This window comes from Camelus bactrianus, chromosome 11, assembly GCF_048773025.1.
Source record: "Camelus bactrianus isolate YW-2024 breed Bactrian camel chromosome 11, ASM4877302v1, whole genome shotgun sequence".
NCBI lineage: Eukaryota > Metazoa > Chordata > Mammalia > Artiodactyla > Camelidae > Camelus > Camelus bactrianus.
Window position 1 is genome coordinate 6,945,220 of NC_133549.1, and position 22,873 is coordinate 6,968,092.

General features: G+C 48.6%; 1 long non-coding RNA gene across 3 annotated transcripts in view; it reads right to left on the minus strand.

Annotated features, from left to right (window-relative positions):
- The window catches only part of LOC141579019 (uncharacterized), a 70,854-nt gene extending 49,923 nt beyond the window's left edge, over positions 1-20,931 (minus strand). For all 3 annotated transcript variants that reach the window (XR_012509899.1, XR_012509898.1, XR_012509897.1), the window contains exon 1: positions 20,671-20,931. This is a non-coding gene — a long non-coding RNA (uncharacterized LOC141579019). The remainder of the gene's footprint in view (positions 1-20,670) is intronic.
- Positions 20,932-22,873: the final 1,942 nt, after the last annotated feature.

Sequence of the window (22,873 nt, forward strand, 5' to 3'; positions counted from 1 at the left end):
TCCTGGCCAGCCCAGTTCCTTTAAGAGCTGATAACCTGAAGGACTGCAAAAGCTGGCTCCCCTAAACCAGACTCCTGGGGAAGCGACTCAACCTGATGAACAAGTTCACCCCAACTCTAAACCTGGCTGGAGAAGAGAGATTAGCAATCTCTGGGTCATACGATATAAACCCATTTCACAGAGGGGAAAACTGAGGCTCAGAGGAGTAACTTGCCCAAGATGCTAGGTGAGATGCTGGCAGACCCAGGACTCAATCCTCTGTTTGATCCTCACTAAACAAAGATGTATTCATAGAAATTAAAAGTGGGTCAATAAATCCTTCATTTGAACAGACTTTAGCCAACACAGGTGATCATTTTTTTCTAAAAACATCTTTAGTTATACCAATTCTAGCTAAATGTATTCAATATTCACATAGGTAGGCACTGTGCTCAGCACCTACATCTTACTAGGAGATGGTATTCCCATTTCCCACTTGGGAAAGGAGGTGCAAAGTGATACCCTGAGCCCATCAGGAATCTTAACGGGAACACTACTGCAAGCCTGTAGTTTGCCACCAAACCTGCAGATGAAATGTCAAGAAAAAGAAAACATGGTGGCCCACTAGGAAACCACAATCATCGTCACTTAAACTTTTGTCATCCCATAAAGCAGACCTCTCCTTTCTCTGTCGTCTCGTCTCTCATCTCAGCCAATAACTGGACTGAGGGAGCACCAGCTGGTATCCTGACCTTCCCAGGAGCCTGCAGCCCTGGCATATTCCCTGGGGCACGGTCTGTTGCACGTAGAACCACCACTGCCCAATCCCCACCCCAAATTTGCTCCTTTAAGCAAGCCTCCAAACCAGACAAGATACTGTACCAGGAAAGAATGCCTTCCTCCCTCCCTCCCTCCCCAGCATAGAGCCCTGACCCAGGATTTCTAAGCTAATTCAGCCCAGACCTGCATGAAGGTGACCACTTGCAAGACAGAGCAAGACCCAGCTTGGGGGATTCTCTGCAGGCTTTGGCACAGAAGACCAGTGCCCCTGAGAACACAAGGGGGAAGCCAACCCCAGTACTGGGATCAACCTCCCCCAGGGAGGGGTCAGCATCTTAGAAAGAGCCAAGCTCTACGCCCTGTATCTTCAGTTCCAAGCTGGGCTCTACCCAGTGGCTCCAAAAAACCCGCATCTGCCAGAATCTGAGCTCAGAAAATCCCACTGCTATTTTCCTCTCTCAACCCACTGGGTTTTTCTTCAAAAGAAAAAAAAGACAATCCAACAACAACAAAAACATGTATTCATTCCTTATTTCATGCTTTCCCTCAGTCACTGCCTTTGGTCTTCTGTTGTACATTAACTGTCCATCTCTACTCGACCTCCTTACCCCTTCCTCCCAACCTCTTTCATCTCATTTTTACTGTTTCTCAGCATATGTTTATTTGATTTCATTTTCTTTTATACCACTGTACTTTTTACTTTATTTTTACTCTGGTTAGCCTCATGGGTTTTTACTTTTCAATTTCCCAGGCCAGCAATCTTTTGCAGCCCTCATTCCATTATTTGAGGCTTCTATTCAGTTAGCCTTTGATTTTCTCCACCTTGGGGGCTGGGCAAGTGAAACTGAAGGTGCCCTCCAGGCACCCGCCTTGCGGCAGCCTGCAAGGCAGGACCCACTGGTAGGCCCAACCCCCTGGCCACACCCCGCCTCCCCAGGTACTCTTTCTACTTCATTGACAATGTAACAGAGGAGAACAAACCTGAGTCTATATTGGATCTGTTCCTTTAGTTTTAACCACTGTGCCCTGTTTTCCAGGCTCGGTCTTGCCAGCGCTGCACCTTTTGTGAATCAATGTTGCCTTTAGCCTGAAATAGACAGGAGAGCCTATTCTCGGGACTCAGCCTATTCTCCGGGCTCTGACGGTTAAGGGTGTTAGCCCCTCTGCACTCATGTGGAGATAGTAAGTTGCAAAATAGAGGAAAAACCTTTGTTTTTGTTGGAAGTTTACAGGGACACCTTGACCTGGCCCAGTGGATGGCTGCAAGAACAAACAATGCCTGCAGCAAGAAGTTTGCAACAACCAACCACACCCCCTTTGTATTTTGGGGGTTTTTTTGTATAAAAGGAGCCTATATTGTGACTAGAGCAGGATGGTTCTCCAAGATATTGTTCTGCCATCCTCTAAATCTGTCGGCTTTCTGTCGCTATTCCTTGCCCCAATATCTCATCTCCCAATTTATTGGCCTGTCGTGTGGCTAGCAGAGTGAGTTCGGACTTGGCAACACCAGCGGCACAGTGCAGGGACCCATGTCTGGCAGCCCAGGTGAGGAGGCCTCCATTTGTTGGAGCCACGCCCCACAGGCCAGTGAGGAGGAAGGAAATCACACAGCGTATCCTCCCTAAACAGGAGCACCTCCTGTCTGCAGGGCAGGGGCCTCTCTTTATCCCCATTCTGTGGTCAGGAAACGGGCCCATTTAGAGTGTGCAGTGTGCTTAAAACCAGGATAATCTGAAATGTTACCTCCGTGAGAAGTTGCCTCCTCTGCAAAAAGCAATCTAGAACCTCAGAGATCTGGTCCCTGGACCCAGGCCTCCCTGACATGGTAGGTGGCAGGCCCAAATGCCAGCTCAAGCCCGCCTGTGGCTCTCATGCTGACATCCAGGGCTCCCTTTGGCTCCATGGAGTCCAGCAAGGTCCATCCTTTCCATAGGCTCCTCTGAAGGGCAGAAAAGGCAGGCAGGAGTTTGCAGAGAGCCATTACCAAATACCAAAGGCGAGCAAAAAGAAGGAGGGTTCGGTTACCAGGAAGAACCTGAGCTGTCATCTCAGTCCCAGGCCTCCTGGGGCAGCCTGTGTCCCAACTTCCTCCTAGAGCAGTGGTCCTCCAGGTGTGTGTGTGCCCCCAGCCTGGATCCAGGGTGTTCCTCAGAGGAGGTCCTGGCTTCCAGGGATCTAGCCCCACCCCACTTCCCTCAGGCTTGAACTTCTGTGCTCTAAGTCCATTGTCTTCAAGGAAAGTGTTCTGCTGCTGAGAGTCTAAAGTTTGAAAACTTCTCCTTGATGAATCTCTCCGGAGCCCAAAGGCTGGCCCAGGCCCTTCCCAGGTTGCATGCAGGGATCCCTGCTCCCCCACTACAAGGCCTGAGGAGGCTTCTCCTTTCCCTGGCTCCTGGGCCCTGCGACTCTGGCCATTTTGCACTTGAGGGAGCTCCCAATCCCCCCAGGAAGGACAAGTAGCAGGGAACCAAACCCCAGGCTATCTTTCTCCAGAGAAAAACTCGGGTCTTCACACCCTGATCAGTCACTGCCAAGGCTCTACACCCAGGATGTGGAGCAGCACAGAGGCCTCCTGTCCTTCCCACCACTGCCCAGAGGCCTTCCCGCCCCTGCCGTCTGCTGCAGCAGGTCCCTGCAGTGGGCTCCACACGGGCTGAGATGAGCCCATGAGCTGAGTCAAGGAAGAAAGCGCACATCCCAAACTGAGAAAACAGCAGAAGGTAAAGTGTGGAGTTAGAAGCACACATACAAACACAGAGGGGAGGGCAGCAAGATGTGAAGGAGGAGTTAGTGGACGGGCCAGGATGGAATTTGCCAGAAGGGTCCTGGTGGGAGAATGCTGAGGCCAGCTCACTACTTTTCAGACATGTCTCTACAGAGCAGGGGCCTAGGGTGGCCCTGGGCAGCCAGAGACATGTCAACCATTTATGTCTTCAGTGGGCATCAGAGGTTAGCCAGAGGGCCACTGATTCTGAATAGAGAGTCAAGACCGAAGGGAGAAGCCCTTGTCCCCTTGGCCACCAGGGAGCTCACAGGAGGCTTACCCACCCTGACTCTGCACACCACACTCTGTGCCAGTTGTATGTCTTCTGCCCTCATGAAGGATGGGGCTGCAGGTGTCCACAAGTGAGGTGCGGCCCCAGGTCTCACTGGACCCAACTCACATCTGCTCCACATTGGTGATGGGATACCCAAGTGTCACCATTCCTTCTGAGCTAAGAGCTACAAAGTGGAGACTCCAGACACTCTTTGAAATGAATGTGAGAGGCTCAGCCCTTCCCAACTCATCCCATCCTACGTCAGGTACAGCCTGGCCTGCAGCCTCTCAGAGCTGAACCCCCACTTTCCCAAGAGGCAGTGATTAGGGGACCTGCATCTGCCTGGAGCCCTGGCTAACCTGGAAGATAACTCCTTCCCCACACTCAGGCATCCAGCTAGACACAACCCCTAATGAATCAGATAACCCTGTTCATGGACACACTCATTTCCATGAGCAGTTTTTCTTGACTATACACCATTTATTTTACGTGGCAATGAAATGAAAATTTGATTGATTTACTCTGTCTGGGGATCCCAGTGTTTTACCAGTGTGTAAACCCACAGGACGAAGGTGCTACCTCCTGGGGATGCTTCTGAGGACTTGTCCAGGATTGGGGCTTTTCCCCAAAGTGCCTCTGAGAGACTTCTGTGTGTTAGCAGAGTGACAGGAACAGATTTGTCTTTTAAACATCTGCTCCTTGGGTCAGAGGGAGTGAGAAAGGGAAGCAGAGAGCATGAATCCAGGACAGTGTCAGTGGCGGCCTGGACAGGGAGGGGAGGGAGATACAGAGAGGTGATGAACGCACTTGGAGTTGGGACCCAGGGACAGGGGAGGACTGACAGAGCCCCAGGTTCTGGTTTGAGAAGTGGGGAGATGAAGCTGCAGCATGGACAGGGGAATGGGTGGGAAGAGAGTTTCAGAAGGCAGCTTGGGGCAGACTGAACCTTAGACACTTAGGAGATTAGATCAAATCTAATACACTTTCCTCATGAAATCACTGGGAGAAGCTGATTAGCAGGGAATTTCCACTGAGACTGAGGGTCTTCTTACTCCAGTGGATAAAACTGTTGTTCCTGGGGGAAGGTGACTGTTTATACTGGGGTTGGAACTTGGGGAGAGGCATGTGAGGACAGGAACATAGAGGTAGAAACAAATGAGACTGTCAAATCTCTCTGGTGACAGCAACCCTTCAACTGCCCACCTGTCCCTGGACCAGTGTGTGTCCAGAGAAGATGACCCTGCCAGGCTGTGTGTCCATGAAGGGGACAGTCTCCCTGCCCCCAGCACTGTGGTGCTGAGTGTGGACAGTGGAACCAGACTGTGTGAGCCTGTGACCCCAGCTCCAGCCCCTGCTGCCTGCATGGCCTGGGGTCACGGGGCTCTGACCTGCTGGCCAAGGCTTGAGCCCCTTTCATCAGGTTTGCTGTGGAAATTAGAAACCCTCAGACCTCAGGAAGCTCTTGCCCAACCCTCCCACATGGGGGCAGTGTTCTGCTGGCCACACAGAGAGTGAGCACTGGCTTGCATGTGTGCACAAGCACACACACAGAAACACAAACGCAGACACATGTGCACAGTGACATTAAATAAGGACGATGAGGCGGGATCAGGAGAGGAATAGATGTGAGCTTGGTTATAAGACAAAAAATCATGAGGTTGGATGCATCACCTACAAGTGACACCACTCCTACACTTCTCTTGTCTAATCCCACACACGCCTGAGGACATCTCTAGAAGTATGGCCAGAGTCAGCCCCACTGTGCAGATGGGGAGACCGTCCTGGAGAAACACCAGGATAAATACAAGATGTAGAACAGGTAACAATGAGAAGTTGAGTCTGGAAGCCAAGTCCTCTCCTCACAGCTGCACACAGAGCCTCCCCGGGAGCCGTGGAGAGGGCAGGGCTGCTGTAACTGTGGAAGAGGTGGGTTTGTGAGGAGGAGGGGGTGAGCAGGCAGCAGCCCAGAGGGCTGTCCGGAGGTGTTGTCTGAGGAATGAGTCCCAAGAAGTGGACCCCAGGAAGTGATGTCACTTCCTTGATAACAGACCCCAACAGAATTGGAACCCAGTAACCAGGCACCCACATTCTAGTGACGGCCCCTGAGCCAGCTCACTTGGCTGGAGACAGTTCACAGAGAAACATGTTCTTTCAGTTTTGTGAACTCTCGGGGCTTCTCGTCCAGGAAACCCTGGAGTGAGAGGTTTTTGAGAGGCTGTAGGCGTTGGTGGAACCCTCAACCCCAACACCTCTGCTGTTACGAGGCGGTCACTTAAGGTAACACCGGGCAGCCTGGAGCAGGCCAATCTGGGACCAGCCTCCTCTGGGAGCCCTCCCTGGGCAGGCCCACTTCCCCTCGTCTCCATGTGGGGGAAGGGAGACTTGAGGGGAGGTGGCCCCTCTGGGCAGGAACCAGCCATTGAACACGTGGTAATCTGGTGCTCCTGTCATGGCCACACCCGAGGACATGGCTGGCAGGGGGGAAAGAGGACTCCTGAGGGGCCTCTTCTCCATGCCAGTGGGAATCCAAGCCCTTCAGGTTGTCAGCTTTCTGTCCCTGATGGAGGTCTGTGCAGAGAGTGGTGTGTGCGTGTCGAGACTGGAGCTGTCTTATGAGTCTGAGAACCAGTCAGGACAACCAGACAGGGCTCTGAGGTTTCTGCCTGGCTGCTGGGCACTGTGTTTGCAGGACTCCTCACAGGACCTGGTCCATAGACTACCCCATGCCATCTCCCTGCAGGAAGGGCAGGTGACCCACGACACCAACAGGGTCCAGGACAGGCTCAGGGTGAGTGTGATCGAGAAGAGTCCACACCCAGGAAGCCCGGGTCCTAGAGCTGCCCTGCTCCTCCCCTGGGCTCCCTCTTAGAGACCTGCTGGCAAAGGAATCTGATTCCCCATCTCTCCCACCCGCCCTCACAGCCCAGGCCCTGCCTTGGCCAGATGCAAAGTCAGTGCCCACATGAGTCGGAATCTAAGAGACTTTGACAGAATCTCAGTTCATGTTAAGTCAAGGAAGTTTCTGCATTTTTCTACAGACCGTCCTGATTCTCCTCCATCCCCACATGTCCACGATGGCCTGAGGACCCTGATCCCTCCCACCCTGGGATCAGCCTCTGTCTTCTCATCTCTGGAATGGGATGTTGTGGCAGCAGTCACAGGGATGAGGTAGTTCATCAGGGAGGTGCTGTCATTGCTGTGCTGACACAATGATCTGAGACACTAATGCATTTAATCATCGCCTTCCGCCCCTTGTACTGGTGATGCTGAGAACCTTGAATCCACTCAGGGATTCCCTCTTCCACCTCTAGCACAAGAACTTTAGGCTTAACCATTTGGTCTGAGCTCCAGCCTCAAACCCCTGGGGGTCCCCGGTGCTGCCTCTGCCTCAGGTCTCTCCTCTTTCCACCCCAGGGGGGAGCTGGACCATCAGGGAGCAGGCATGAGACCTACAGGGTGTGGAGCCTTCAGTGACACAGGCTGGAGAAGCTGGTGGTGACTCTGGTAACTGCCGTCCTGGGCAGCAACCTCTCCTACATGCACACATTCCTGGGCAACTATAAACTTTCGCCACTGCCCAGCAGGTCCTGGACCTTCTGTTCCAAAGGTGAGCACTCTGTTCTCATGGGACATTGGTGACTCAGCCACTTACTAGCAGTCACATGTGGGATTGTCACCCTACCTCTGTGAGCCTCAGTTTTCCCCTCTGCACACTGGGGTCAAGAGAGGATCAGACCCTAGGAGGGCAGGAACAGAGGGGGCCCTTCATGGAAAGTGCTTCCTGGGGCCCTGGCCCCTGGAAACATCAGCTGGAAGGGATGTGTTTGGGCTAATTGGTCACTGTCCTCCTGCCCATGAGGAAGCCTCTGCCTCCTGGGTCACTGGCACTTTGGCTTTGGGTGGAACTTTTTTCCCATTTCAAAGGGGACATGTGGTCCAATAGCTGTCCCTGTCCTAGGCGAGTGAGGGCAGGGACCCCTGGGAGGGAGAAGTGGGGTCCCAGGCACATTCAGATCTGTGTGATGGGGCTGGTTGGGCTCATTCATTCTGCAAATAGGAAGGTCCACTAGGGACAGGTGCTTTCCTAGGAACAACCATCATTTAATGCATCCAGCAGACAACAGCCCTGCCCTCCAGGGCTTCCGTTCTCCCAGGAGTCACACCGTCACACAAGACGTCACATCCAGGTAGTGCTCTCAGTACAGTCCACGTGACTCCTTCCTGATCTCCCCTCTACGCCTTCCACACAGGCCCATTTCAATTCAGCGACCTGGGTGTATGCTACTGAACACCACCTGGTGCTGGGGAGGCAGGGGTGTCCCCAGATCTGATATTTGCTCCAGTAGCAGTTCCCCACTGGGGACAGTACCTCACAGACATTGACTGCCCCCAGCACAATCTCTTCTGATGCCTCCGTCTCTGCTCCCTTGGTGGGCTGCAGAGCCCAGGCCTTTTTCTCAGCATGGCCTGTGCCTCCCTTACCCTTCAGGTTCATGGAGTTTGAGGCAAAGGAGGAGATGCAGACTCAGCCGGTGCAGTGGATGAAGGGGGTGCAGGGCCTGCCTCCTCCAGCCCCACCAAAGCCGGAAGTTTGGGGGCCCCCAGCCCCAAAAGTGGGCCCTCAACCAGGTACCCACATGCCCACTGGAGCTGAACACAAAGGTAACAGGGGCTTAGGGATGGCCACTGTCCCCACATCAGTCCTTTTCCCTCAAGGGGGTCATTGGTATTTCAACCTCAACTGCCATCGAGGAGTCTCAGCCGCCTTCACCCTGGGGTACTGATTTGGTCAGTTACAAAACTCCCCTCTCCCTGTCTAAGGCCACCACATACAGCCTGCCTGAGAAGTGGGCTGCATGGGGAGACTCTTGGAAAATTAGAGGTTCCACAATTCCTCACATGTGACTCTCTTACAAGCTCCCCCTTACCTCTCCCTCTTCATTTCCCATCACTGTGGGTGAAGATACAGTTGGCCTTAACTCGAACCACACCCATGTCCATGTTGTTCAAACACTGAACCGACATGTGCGCTGCATGGTTAGGAGTTGGACACAGGAGACCCTCACCTTTATTTCCTCCTCCCGCTCTGCCCCAGTCTGTGTGCCCAGGAAGCTACACACATCCCAGTGTCCCTGGGAGACCAGGGCACCTAAGGAGATTCCCCCTGAGGCTGTGAAACAGTATGTGGACACCATGGAGGAGCTGGCGGGGCCTGTCCCCTCAGCCACTGGCGGGCTAGATGCAGAATTCCAAGAGGACAGAAATAAACTGAAGCAGGAAGAGAACGGGACCTACACGGACCCGGATGTCCTGAGCTACGCTGACAAGCTGTGCTCCCAGGAAGCCTGTGTCACCAAGGTGGGCTGGGCCTGGAGCCTGGGGGCTGCAAGATTCCAGGGACTGGCACTCCCAGCACCCAGGACTGGGGTTCTGCCGGGTCTTTGGGACTTAAGTTCTGATCCTTGTCCCTGAGTGCTCTCGCTTGCTCGCTCTCTCTCTCTCTCTCTCTGTGTCTAGCTAACTGCCTCGGTGGTTTAAAACAGGCTACCTTGTGGAGCACAATGGGGTGGGTCTCTTTTTCACTTTCCCTCCAGGTATTCATGACTCACAAGTTACTCCAGGCCAAGGATACTCACAGTCTCTTCCTTCATTCTTAGGTAGAGGCAGTCATTCACCCTCAATTTCTGGCAGAACTGCTTTCCACAGAACCACATCTGGACTTCTTGGCCCTAGCTGAGGAGTTGGAACAGGAGGAAGGACTCACCCTTGAAGAGGTGAGCCAGAGGAGGGAGGGACACTCAGGGAGACAAGGGAGGGATGGGCCCCAGGTAGAAGAGGGAAGGTAAGGGACACCCAGGTAACCAAGGGAGGCAAGGACCCAGGTCAGCCAGGGGAGGGATGGGACCGCAGAACAGGAGGCCCACATGGCTCTGTTCATCCCTCCCCTGCCTGGAAGGCCTGGCCTTGTGGAGGGCCTGCTAGGGACTGGGTGTGATGCAGGACCATAGGAAGGAGAGGATGGGGGCCCAGAGGGAAAGGAAGGACACACAGCTCAGAATAAGGCCCAGGAGGACAGCAGGAGTGCTCTAGCTCCCCTCACCCACGTATGCAAGGCCAGTCACTGTCCACCTCCCTCCTACCAGCTGGTGCAGAAACGATTCCTGGACCTGAAGGAGGAGTTGGGTGTGCGGGCACCCACCAGTCACAGTGAACCCCATTTGGACTCAAGCACTCGTGAGTCTAATGTTGGCCAAGATACCAGACACGTGACGAAGACCCCCAGGTAGGGGTCAGTGATAAAGACAGCCCACCAGACATTGATTTAGAGGAACTTCTAAGGCACTACTGAGCAGACAGTGGACCAAAGGCTTTATTCTCTCTCCAGGACATCATGATTTCCCTCTATTCCAGGCTGGACAGCCCCTCTCACCTCCCCAGGGTCAAAAGTGCACTGCACGGAGCCTGGGACCCAGTGATGCTTCAGTTCTCAGAGAGACGTCTCCTCTTAGGGAGGCCCCAGGGCCAAGGGATGGGTCCAGTGAGCACAAGGAGGAGCTCCGCAGCCTGGCCTTCCTCTTGGCCTCTCAGTAAAGCCTTTGGCTCTGGGGGATGTCCCAGAGCTCTGCCTCAGGGCCCTTGAGATTTGTCTGCCCTGTAGGTCAGGGGGCTCCCCAGGCCCCTTCCCCTCAAAGAACTGGCCTCAGCCCAGCACCTCCACCAGCTGTGAAGTCAAGGAAGTGGCCTCTAGTGGAGGCCCAGTGTCTGCTGGGAAGCTGTCCCTGCCCAGGCCTGACCTCGGGATCTGGGGGGCCTGCCTTGACTCTGGGGCTGGTTCACCCCTCACAGGCAAAACACACAAGGTGTGACCTATATGTCGCAGGGAGGAGGAGGAGGAGAAACAGCCAGTAGGGAACAGCAGGCCAGCCCTCCATTGCCAGCCCCCAGGGGGTCCCCAGGGGACCTTAGGGGCTCCTCCTCATTCAGTGCTGACCCCAGCTGAAGTGGGGGGCAGGGAGGAAGAGCAGGGAAGGAGGGGGGACCATCAGGGCCAAGGTGGGGTGGGGTGGTGGGGAGTTAGAGGCTGGGGGAGGTGGGTCTGGGTGGCTGTGGGTGGGAGCAGCACCTTGGGGTAATGTATGTAAAATACGAATAATGATAATTTTGTTTGGAAATGATCTCAGACCACTGTAGTCTTATTCGTGTCTGTGCTGCTCTACAGAGAGGGGTCCTGAGAAGGAGGCTGAGGAGGTCCCAGAGCTACGGATCCACAGGGGGATTACTAGATCTTCCTCCGCATTGACACGGGGTCCTCAGACTGCTCCTGGGAGCCTGCGGCTCTCACTTTCCCCCAGGGACCCCTGCATTGTCCTTTTCCCTCGAGCCTGATTGGCCACGGGCCTGTGGGGCATCCCGTCATCATCTGCACCCCTCAGCAAACTAGGGATGGAGAGCTGTTTTCATGCCTTTCAGCCCTCTGGACACTAACCAGTTCTCTAGAATGGAGCCTGGAGACAGCCTTTGGCCTTGGGGAGCTTCAGTCTGCTTCCCTGAGGTGGCCAGACGACAGACCAGGGTGTCCTGACCAGAGGGGAAGACCGGGCCTGAGAGACAGGGCTTTTTGCCTCTCTGCACCATTGTAGAGGGAGCCTCTTCTAGCCTCCTGGGATTACTGCAATGTGGGGAGTGGTGGAGGCAGCTCCCTCTTAATCCCAAGGACACAAGGGGAATGGGCTGAGAGGAAGTTCACGGGGTGCCTGTTAAAGGTGTGTAAAAGGGGAATGACAGCCAGCATCGCTGTGGGATTTGTGGGATTTGGGAGCATCTTGTCCAGGTGAGGGAGGATGACCCATCTTGCTGTGGCCTTAAGGACTAACGAGTCTGCAAAGGCACCCCACAATTACCATTTGTCCCCTTCCCACCCACAGCTGGACCTGTGTGTGGACTGGTGTCAACACAGATTTGTATTTGCATATGAAACAGTTCCTCCTATAAGGGACCCCCCTACATTGTTGGTGGGAATGCAGTTTGGTGCAGCCATTACGGAAAACAGTACGGAGATTCCTCAAACAACTAAAAAGACTTACCCTATGATCCAGCAATCCCATTCTTGTGCATATATGCAGAGAAAACACTAACTGGAAAAGAAACATGCACCCCAATGTTCACAGCAGCACTACTTACAATAGCCAAGACACAGAAACAACCTAAATGTCCAACGACAGATGACTGGATAAATAAGTTGTGGTATATTTACACAATGGAATACGACTCAAGCCATAAACAAGAATAAAATAATGCCATTTGCAACAACAATAATAGACTTGGAGATGGACACACTAAGTGAAATTAGCCATAAAGTGAAATATAAATACCATATGATGTCACTTAAATATGGAATCTAAAGGAGAAGATACAAATGGACTTATCTGCAAAACAGAAACAGACTCACAGACAGAGCGAACAAACTATCGTTATCAGAGGGGAAGGGAGAGGGAACGGGTAAATTGAGAGTTTGAGATTTGCAGATACTAACTACAATATATAAAATAGATAAACAACAGGTTTATACTGTAAAGCACAGGGAACTATATTCAACATCTTGCAGTAACCTTTAATGAAATAGAATATGAAAGCAAATATATGTATGTTCATTTATGACTAAAGCATTACACTGCACACCAGAAATTGACACAACATTGTAAACCGACTACACTTCAAAAAAAATTATACAAACAGACACACACACACACACACATAAACAAACGCAGGGAGAAGAAACATGAAGTGGGTAAATTCCTTGAAAACCACAAACATTTATAAAGAATAATATGAATGCCACAAAATCTGTTTCAGCAAGTAGAAGCAAAGTGATTATGTACCAACTTATTTTATAAGGCCAGCATAACGTAACACCAAAACCTGACAATGACAGCTCAAAAAACAAAATTTCTGACAAATATCCCCAGGATACACACCCAAATTCTCAACAAAATATGTGTGTTCATTTTCTCTGGCTGTTATGACAAATTATTATAAAGTATTAAAAATTACAAACTGTATCATTAAATTACAAATTACTATTTACTAGCTAAAAATATCTCAAATTTATTATAGTAATCTTTTGCAGGTCAGCAGTCTGATGTCAGTCAGGGTGTAAGCAGGGCTGATTGCTTTTGAGGCCTCACAGGAGAATCTGTTCCCTTTCCCTTTCTGGCTTCCAGAGGATGCCTGCCTGCCTTGCAGTTGGTCCCTTCTTCCATCTTCAAAGTGCATCACATTAGTCTCTGCTTCTATCATCTCATGGTCTCTCTGACTCAGTTCCTGTGTACCTCCTTTTATATTAAGTAAACCCAGAAAATTTGTGATAAACTCATCTCAAGATTTTTAACTTAGTTACTTCTGCAAACTCCCTTTTGCCATACAAGGTAACACTCACTCGTTGTCATAGAAGTGATTAGACATGGACCCCTTTGGGGAACCATAATTTAGCCTACAGCAAGAAATCCACAAGAATACCTGCCATAAGCATCCACATGAATAGACAATCACCAAGGGGAATTTATTCCAGGAATGCAAGCCTGGTTCAATAGTCAAAAATCAACACTGTAACCTACCCTATGAAGAGTCTAAAGAAGACAACCCATGCAGTCACATCAATTAATACAGAAAAAGCATTAAACAAAATTCAACACCCATTCATAAATGCTCAGAAACTAGGAGTAGAAGGGCACTACCTCAACCTAACAAAGAACATCCGCAAAACACCCACATCCCACATCATAATGGTGAAAGAATGAACGCTTTTCTTGGCTTGAAAACAACGTTAGAATGTCTGCTCTTTTCTGTCAGTTTGCAACTTAGCACTACAGGTTCTAGTCAGTGCAGTGCGGCAAGAAAGGAAATGAAGGCACACCGACTAGAAAAGAAGAAATATAATTGTCATTATTTACAGATGACATCATTGTCTATGGAGAAAACTGCAAGGAATCTGTAAGAAAACTCATAATAAATTATAATAAATAGCTTTAGAAAGATCCCAGAATATAAGATCCATACATAAACATGAATACACAGCATTAATCATACTTCCATATACTAGCAGTGACCTGAGCAATTGAAAACCAAAATTTAAAACATATACAATAGGTTTGATTTCAAGGTGGCGCCATGGAACCATCCTGAATTCACCTCCTCCCACAAACACACCAAATCTACAGCTACACGTGGAACAATTTCCTCTGGAAAAGCCTGAGAAATGGTGGAGCAACCCCTTCACATCAGGCAAACCAGAGGGAAACCACATCAAAGCAGGCGGGAAAGGCTGAGGCACAGTTTCACCAGAAACCCCACCCCTGGTGTGCACAGACACACTCAGGAGGGAGCTCAGAACATGGAACTTCTCCCTGAGGTGTGAACGGTTTGTACCCCCGCACTGGGGACTCAAACTTTGAAGGCTGACAACTGAGAGAAACCCCAAAAGCATCTGACTTGCAAGACCCTCAGGACACATGGCTGTGAGACCCACTGGGATGTGGTGAATTCAGGAACCACTCTCAAAGGGCCTGTGCTCTTGGTCCAGGGCCAAGTGCAGAAATGGCCCTTGGAAAAGCACCCACACTTTATGTGAAAGAGACTCATTTCCAAAATTTAAAGCATTGGTCTGAGGGGCAGGGGCTGCTGGGATACTCCTCAGGGACTGAGGCTGGTGGTGGGTGCCATCCTCCTGCTCTCCCTCTGCCTTAATAAAACTGGCAGGTACCATCTTTTTTTCCCCTTCCCTTTGGGTGCCAGCTTTATGCTCCAGCCAGCAGGTGCCATCTTCCCCGCTCTCCCTCTGTCTTGATATATTTCTTACTTCATCTTTTCCCATTTCTTCTGCTCCTCTTTATTCAGAAGGTGTCATCTTTGCACCCTCCCACTGCCTCACTCCAGCCACATTTGCGCTCTCCCTCTGATAGGCTGCAGAGTGAGCGTATCTCCAAGCAGGGAATGTCTACACACTGGTGACCCAGGTTTTGTGGCTTCCACTCAGGGCATGCTCCTTGATCACCTGGCTCTGGAGGCCAGGACCGACTGCATGTCTCGGTCCCATGGGTCTGTAACAGTTGGAGACACACTTCCTGGCAGGCTACCACTTTCAGGGCCCTGCACATTAGACTGAGACACACCCCCAGCCTTTATGCGAAAAAAGGCCTCCTTTTCTAGTCCAGGAGCTTTGGACTTGGAGGCAGGCTTCAGGTTTGGCACACATCAGGAGGCTACTGAGGTGCTCTCAGGGAAGATAGGCTGGGGGCGCCTTCATTACACTCTCAGCCTGCCTTGCTCCACCTCACTGACATTTCCCAGAAAGGAGCTTGTATACTTATCTGTAGCCCTGTTCTTTGTGACTGTTCTCCAGGGGACACCTCCAGACTTCCTAGCTCTCAGGGCCAGCAGGGACTACATTTGCAGTCCCAAGCCTCGATATTTATATTCTTCAAAAGCTGTTACTGGGGGGTATGGATTCCAATCTCTCTGAACCTTGGTGCTGAGATCCTCCCCTTTGAGATACTGACTGGTCTTGGCACACCCTCAACTGCTGGGAGCTGTCAAAATAAAATTAGCTGCTTGGATAATCACAGTTTCATTGACAAGCAAGAGTAGGCAGGGCTAACTGACAAAGTTCATCTCCCACACAACTCTTCAAGACTGGGAGAGGTGGCTGTTTTACTTAATGCATAGAAACCAACAAACAGAGTCAAGTGAAATGAAAAAACAGAAGACTGTGGACAATGTTCCAAATGAAAGAACAAGATAAAACACGAGAAAAAAAACACAATGAAATGAAGAAAAGTAATTAGCCTGATGAAGAATTCAAAGTACACTCGTATAAAGCCCACTGAACTCAGAAGAATAATGGATGAAGACAGTGAGAACTTCAACAAAGAGTTAGAAAATATAAGAAAGTTCCTAACAGAAGTCACAGAACTAAAGAACACAATAATTGAACTTAAAAATACAATAGATGAAGCACGAGAAAGAATCAGTGAACTCGAGGACAGGTATGAGGAACTCCCTCAAAGATAGAAGCAAAAAGGGAAAGGAAGGGAAAAAAAGTGAAGGCAGCTAAGAGGATTAATGGCACAACATCAAGCACAATAATGTTCTCATTATAGGAGCTCCAGAAGAAGAGGAAAGGGGGCAGAAAACATATTTAAAGAAACGAGGTCTCAAACTTTTCCTAACCTGGAAAAGGAAACAGACACCCAGTTACAGGAAGCCCAGAGAGCTCCAAAGCAGACTGATAACTAGTAAGAATCAGTAAATTTTGGAACTTCCTACAAACAAAAATCCAGGACCACCAATATCACAGAAATACAAAATATCATACGAGGATACTAGGAACAACTACATAGAAACCAAGTGAAAAACTGAGAAGAAACGGACAAGTTTCTGGAAATATACAGTCCACCAAGACTGAATCAAGAAGAAACTGACCTCTTGAACAAACCGATCACCAGACATGAAATTTAATTAGCAATAAAAAACCTCCTTACAGATAAAAGTCCAAGACCAGATGGCTTCACTGGGGAATTCTACCAACCATACAATGAAGAACTCATACTAGTCCTACTCAAACCCTTCCAGAAGACTGAAAAAGAGGGAGTACTCCCAAACTCATTCTATGAAGCCACCATCACCCTGATACCAAAACCAAGCAAAGACACTACCAAAAAAGAGAATTATAGGCCAGTATCACTGATTAAAGTAGATGCAAAAATCCTCAACAAAATATTAGCAAACAGAATCCAGCAGCACATAAAAAAGTTCACAAACCATGATCAAGTTGGACTCATCCCAGGAACACAAGGATGGGTCAACATAAGCAAATCAGTAAATATAATACACCACATCAAGAGAGAAAGGACAAAAAACACATGAGCATCTCAATCAATGCAGGATAAGCATTTGATAAAATTCAACACCCATTTGTGATAAAAACTCTCACCACAGTGGGTATACAGGGAACATATATCAACATAATAAAAACTATTTATGACAAACCTATAGCCAGCTTAGTACTCAAAGGTGAAAAACTAAAAACTTTCCCACTAAAATCTGGGGCCATCAAAGTTGTCCACTCTCATCACTCCTATTCAACATAGTCTTGAAAGTCCTAGCCACAGTAATCAGGAAAGGAAAAAGAAATAAAAGGGATCCAAATTGGAAAACAAGAGGTAAAATTGTCACTATATGCAGATGGCATGATACTATAGATAGAAAAACCTAAAAGTTTCATACAGAAACTACTAGAACTAATCAAATAACTCAGCAAGGTAGCAGGATGCAAGATTAATGTACAAAAATCAGTTGCATTTATTTACACTAACAATGAATCAATAGGAAAAGAAAGTAAAGAAACAGTCCCTTTTTAAACGGCACCCAAAGTAATAAAATACCTAGAAATAAATCTAACCAAGGAGGTGAAAGACTTATACACTGAGAACTAGAAAACATTGACTAAGGAAATTAAAGAAGACTTAACAAAATGGAAAGATATCCCATGCTCTTGTATTGGAAGAATCAATATTGTTAAAATGGTCATTCTGCCCAAGGCAACATAGAGATTTAATGTAACCTCTATTAAATTACCCAGGGCATATTTCACAGAACTAGAACAAATAATAATAATAACATTTATATGGAATCACAAAAGACCCAGAATTGCCACAGCGCTCCTGAAGAAAAAGAACAAGGCTGGAGAAATAACCCTCCCAGACTTCAGAAATATTACAGAGCTACAGTCATCAAAACAGCATGGCACTGGTACAAAAACAGACCTACAGACCAATGGAACAGAATAGAGAGCGCAGAAATGAACCCACAAACTTTTGGTCAATTAATCTTTGACAAAGGAGGCAAGAACATACAATGGAATAAAGACAGTCTCTTCAGCAAGTGGTTTTGGGAAAACTGAACAGCAGCAATGTAAATCAATAAAACAAGAATACTCCCTCACATCATGTACAAAACTAAACTCAAAGTCGATTAAAGACTTAAACATAAGACAAGACACAATAAACCTCCTTGAAGAAAACATAGGCAAAACATTATCTCACATATATCTCGGCAATGTTCTCCTAGTGCAGCCTATTCAAGAAATAGAAATAAAAGCAAAAACAAACAAATGGGATCTAATTAAACTTACAAGCTTTTGCACAGCAAAGGAAAACATAAGCAAAACCAATACCCTGTAAGACCTCATCATCCTTTGCATCCCATACCTACCATGATGAAAAGTCCACCACACCTCTGACAAGAGCCCATTATTGACTCTAACATCTCCATCCTCCACACCGCTACCTCACTTCACCTTTAGAAGGTCACTGGCCTAGCTGATTCCCTACCTTAGTTTTCTCCTGTCATTTCCACCAGTATCGATCTAGATTCTCCCAAAATTTCAAAACTGATCATGTGCCTGCCTCTTTTCAAAAACTCTGATGCTTCTCCACTGCACAAACATAAAATCTAACTCCATTCTGCCTACAGAGTCCTCCACAATTTGCCACCTAAGTCCTTTTCTAGGATTGGATTCCATAGTTTAGATTGCCACTTGCACCTATTATCTTTCTATCAAAATCACACCACTCAGAAAGGCTCAATTCAAACTACATTCTTTATATCCCCTACGTAATGTTTAGGAAAGGACTCTTCATGGAAAAGGCAAAATTCCTAATGAACAGATTCAGAAAATTAAAAAAAAAAAATTCTTCCTTAAAATTTTAAGTCCTTCTGGAAACACTAAGCTTTTTAAAATATCAGTTCTTCAAATATTATTAATATTTCAATCAAGAAATCCTTCAAAAACCCAGCATTGTTAACCAACATTTACTAAATACTAATAATGCACAATGGAAATTAAACTCTTATATGAAATATCATCAACCTGAAGGTAAAAAGTTATAGTCTGGTCCCAGGATTCTAACTCCAATATTATTTGTACTTGGATCTTTCTTAAGAAAGGAAAATATATATTTAGTAAGTGGACTTGACATTTCACCTAATAGAGACTTAAGTCACTTAAGTCCACAGCCGAGATACAAAGTTACCAGATCTAAATCATCTTCAGGCTAGGAAAAATTCTCATCAGATTAAAAAAAAAATTTTGACTGAGATGTCATAGAACTAGACTTTTTCAGTACACATTTAAGCGTTAATTTTTTCTAAGGGCCCAAGGATGTGATGGGCAATTCCGAACCTCTCACAACGAGACCTGGTGACTAGCACACATACCAGCAGGTGCACAGCAATCAGACTTACTCCAGATAAGTGATGTTGTGGGCAGTACCGTCTTTCTGTTACCTTCTAGGACCTTATTTCTTTTAGGCCTGGCCTAATTTTAATTCCTCTTCTGGCTCCTAGCCTACTGAGTTCACGTGAATCTTCACAGCTGTGTACTGTGAAGTACTCTGCTCCTAAAGAGAATGCAAATATTCAAGTATTTTTTTAAAGAATTTTAACTAGTCTTTGTACCTAGCTAGCATACGTGGTAAAATATTCCCTCTATGTATTTCTAAAATTATTACCGTTCAAATTTGAATGTTTCTGAAGTAAATTTGCTTGTAAGGGTAAAATATGCTAAAATTTCAAAATTATTAATAACACTAATTAAGGAAAATAGGGAGTTATGAAAAGAGCTCTGGCAACTGAAACAGGATCTCAGCCTACAATCTCAAGTCTGATTCCTTAGGTGTGCGACCTTCAGAACTGGCTTCACCTCAAAACACTTTGTCATCTGAAATAGAGCTAGCACTGCCCTTCCCTCTCTGCAGGTGCCTGTTCAGGTAACATGAGATAAGGTACACAGCACAGTACCTGACACGAAGTGATCATAGTCTGCTTCCTTCATTCAACACAAAAGACACACTCACATGAAGGTTTATGTGTAAGGAAGCCTACAACTCCACAAGACTCCATCAGCACAAAATACCACAGGTAGTTGGTTCTAATAAAAGTAAGGAAAAAAAACCCACCATCACCTCCATCTCACGAACACTTCTGAGGGATGTGGAGCCAGTCAAGGGCGCCTGCATGTGGTTCTGCAAGAACTCCATTAGGGCGGCATACACACAGACCACTAAAGCTTTAACAGGAAAAGTCCACAGTCATTGTGCTAAAACCTCTGGAAGCCTTTATGCTAGAACGAGAGCTCACGCCCGGTAAAAGGGGGGAAAAGTCAAATGAGGCCCAACTCCAAAAGACTCCTTAAATAAATCACAACAGCGATGCTGACTTATCTTTCCTGAAACGAGAACAGTACCATGCCCAAACCCACTTAAACACTTCAAGATGGAGACATTCCACACCCACACTGGTGCTTCTTCATGCCTTTTAGAGAGCCTGCGCAGGGGAGCACCACTGGCACCACGAAAGCCGTCCGCGGAAAAGGCAGGGGAGGGGGGAAAACAAGACGATGACTTCGGGGTTGTGCACACGCGCCGCTGAGAACCGCTTTCCAGACCCCAGCCGCCTCCTCAAGCATCTGAAGTACTTCGCGGCTTCACTATGCGGATGTCAAGGGAAGGCCGCTACTCAAGCACCCTGGTGCTGGGGGCCGTTCCCGTCCAGGGGGTCCCGGGTCCCGGTCTCCGACCCCCGCGCCGCTCCGCCACTCCGCGCGCCATCGAGGGCCGCCCGGGAAGCAACGCGAGTAACGCCCCGGCCCAAGCAGACTAGCCCCGCCCGAGACCCCCGGCGCGCGGACGACGGGGGATCCCGGCTGCGGTCCGGCCAGGGTAGGGTGGCGGATCGGACACGACGCCACTGCCGCATCCAAGGAGGCCGAGCGGGAGGACGGGCGGGCGCGGCCGGCACGCGGGGAGCGGACACTCACCACACCACGCGGTAGGAGCCCTCGCGGATGAGACTACTGGAGCGCGGCCCCACGTCTAACACCTGCCGGCGGACCAGCTCGGGGCCCGCGCCCGCCGCCGCCGTCGCTGCCGCCGTCGCCGCCGCCGTCGCCGCCGCGCTGGGCTCAACGCTCCGCGGCCGCCGCTCGGCCCACGCCGCGCTTCCCGGAGGGACCGCGCCGCCGCTGCCGCCACCGCAGCAGCAGCCGCCGCCGCCTCGGGGGAGTTGCAGGCCATCTGAACTCACGGCCGCTCAGGCCAACTGCCAACTGCCAATGCGCGGGCCGGTAGGCGGAGGAAGGGGCGCGGCCGAGGAGGGCTCTGGGGCGGGGCCTGTCCTGGCAGCGAGCGCGAGGATTGGCTCCTGTGGTCTGGGGGCGGGGCTTCGCCTCAGGATGGAGACAGGATACCTAAACTGGTATCCACGCAATTTGTATTTTTTTTTCTATTAGGAATAATTTTGCTGTGAACATTTGAATACCAGTTTTTTTGGGATCTAGGTTTTATTTCTCACAGCTGCATACCTGAGATTCTCATGGCTGGGTTATAAGGAAACTCTATGGTTGGCCTTTTTAGAAACTCCAGACTGCTTCCAAAGTGGCTGCACCGTTTTACATAGTTCCACTAGCAGACTATGAGGGTTCCAATTTATCTTTACACTATAGCCAACACCTGTCATTGTCTGTCTTTTTGTTGATAGTCATCCTCATGGTTCTGAAGTGGCATCTCCTTGTGGTTTTGGATTGCGCTTCCCTGATATTGAGCTTTTTCATACGCTTGTTGGCCATTTGTATATCTTCTTCGGAGCAGTATGTATTAGCAATTGTGTATTCTAGACAAAAGGCTCTTTTCAGAAATATGATTTGTGAAAAACAGTCTCTCATACTGCGGCTTGTCCCTTACTTTCTTGAGAATATTCTGCCCCAGGGCCTGGCATTACCTCTTCCCTCGCATTGAATCCTCCCTGGACACATACATGGTGGTCTCCCTCCTTCCTTCAGGTCTTGGCTCAAATGCCTTCTTGTCAGTAAGATCTCCCTGGATCCCTTGTAGTGATCACCCAGTAAGAAAGATGATGACAGCCCCATGCATCACCATCTATCCCACCTCCCTGCCTCATTTCCCTTCAAGCTTTTATTACCATGTCCATGTAAAGTAGTCTTTTGTGACTTGTCTAATTCTTAACTGAATTGGAAACTTCATAAAGGATTTTTTAAATCAGTTTGTTACTACTTTTTCCCAAATGTAATTCACTTTAGGTAATCCAGTATGAATGCAAATGGAAGAATGAATGAATGGCATGAGAAACAATAATATATTTCACTTCATTTTAATAAACCGATGACTTTTTCCAAATCTGCATGTGAATGTATATGCCAGCATAGTTCACTCATTCTTTAGTCGTCTGATAGAAAATTAATTTGTTCATTTTTCTTGGGAAGTAACCTTTGGCTTTGGAAGATTTAATAGAAAATAATAGAGGAAAAGCTAAAATAAATAACTACTTAATAAAGACTTAAATGTGGCTACCAGTGGTGCAACTTGAGCTGATTGAAGCTTGAGGATGGGTAGCTCCTGGGAAGGGTCATCATCTGCCACTGTGTCTCCCCTCTGAGTGTGAGGGAGTTTGCATGTCCATGGATGCATGTGTGATCAGGCTGGGAGGTCACAGGTCAGGAAGTCTTTTCAGTACCAGCTTCTGCACTTTCTTGGCCTGGCCTTGTGTAGATTGACAATCAGGTTCAGTCCCTAGGAGTTTTCTGGGAGCGTTTGTATTTCCCTGGGACACAACTAAATAATTACAGCCTAATGTGGTAAGTGCTAGGCTAGAGTTCTATGGAAAGAACAGGATAGTTGCTGAAGAGGCCACAATTTCTTGCTCTTGGGGGACCTGGGGTAATCTTCATGGTGAGGCAATATTTGGGGCTGTTCTTATAAAATGTATTTGGGGTGAGGAATTCTCAGTTGGAGGAAGGTAATGTATAGGGGAATTGGAATGGGATTTGGGTAGGGGTTGAGACTGACAGAGATGGATGTGACCATAGCATTCTGGAGTGGCAGTGAGATTGGAGAGGGAGAAATCTGCTTCTGAGATTTTTTTTCAGGGCTGACCTAGATAGGAAGTGTTGCCTAACTGGATGTGGAGGGGAGAGACTGGAAGAAGACTTCTTCCTTGGGTGTTTG